This window comes from Bison bison, unplaced genomic scaffold (genome assembly GCF_000754665.1).
Source record: "Bison bison bison isolate TAMUID 2011002044 unplaced genomic scaffold, Bison_UMD1.0 scf7180017864390, whole genome shotgun sequence".
NCBI classification, from domain to species: domain Eukaryota; kingdom Metazoa; phylum Chordata; class Mammalia; order Artiodactyla; family Bovidae; genus Bison; species Bison bison.
The window spans coordinates 3,535,052-3,535,528 of record NW_011494962.1 but is presented as its reverse complement, the minus strand read 5'-3'; positions in this window follow the sequence as shown (position 1 = coordinate 3,535,528).

Here is a 477-nt window from a genome sequence, read left to right as displayed (position 1 = left end):
GACACCAGTTCAAGCCCACATAGGGGATTTAAAATCTCAAATACAATAAATAAATTTCTTAAAAAATAGTTTTTTAAGCCAATAGCTTTTTCATTAAAAATACATAAATAAAACACAAATTCAAGATTAAATTATCAAGAATTTGAAGATGATGATGGCAGGACATTAGACTGTAAGCACAGGAGCCCTCTGTGTATTGTGCCCTAAACAACTACACTGGTGGCAATCCCCTGAAGCCAGACCTGGAAAGGCCAGTGAGCAAAAAAATCAGTGATGTTCCTCCCAGCCAGATCAACCCATCTCATATAGCTGGTCCTCACATGTTTACCGGGACAGCTGAAGTTCCAATATTTTGGCCTCCTGACGCAAAGAGCTGACTCATTGGAAAAGATCCTGATGCTGGGTAAGATTGAAGGCAGGAGGAGAAGGCGACGACAGAGGATGAGATGGTTGAATGGCATCACCAACTCAGTGGAC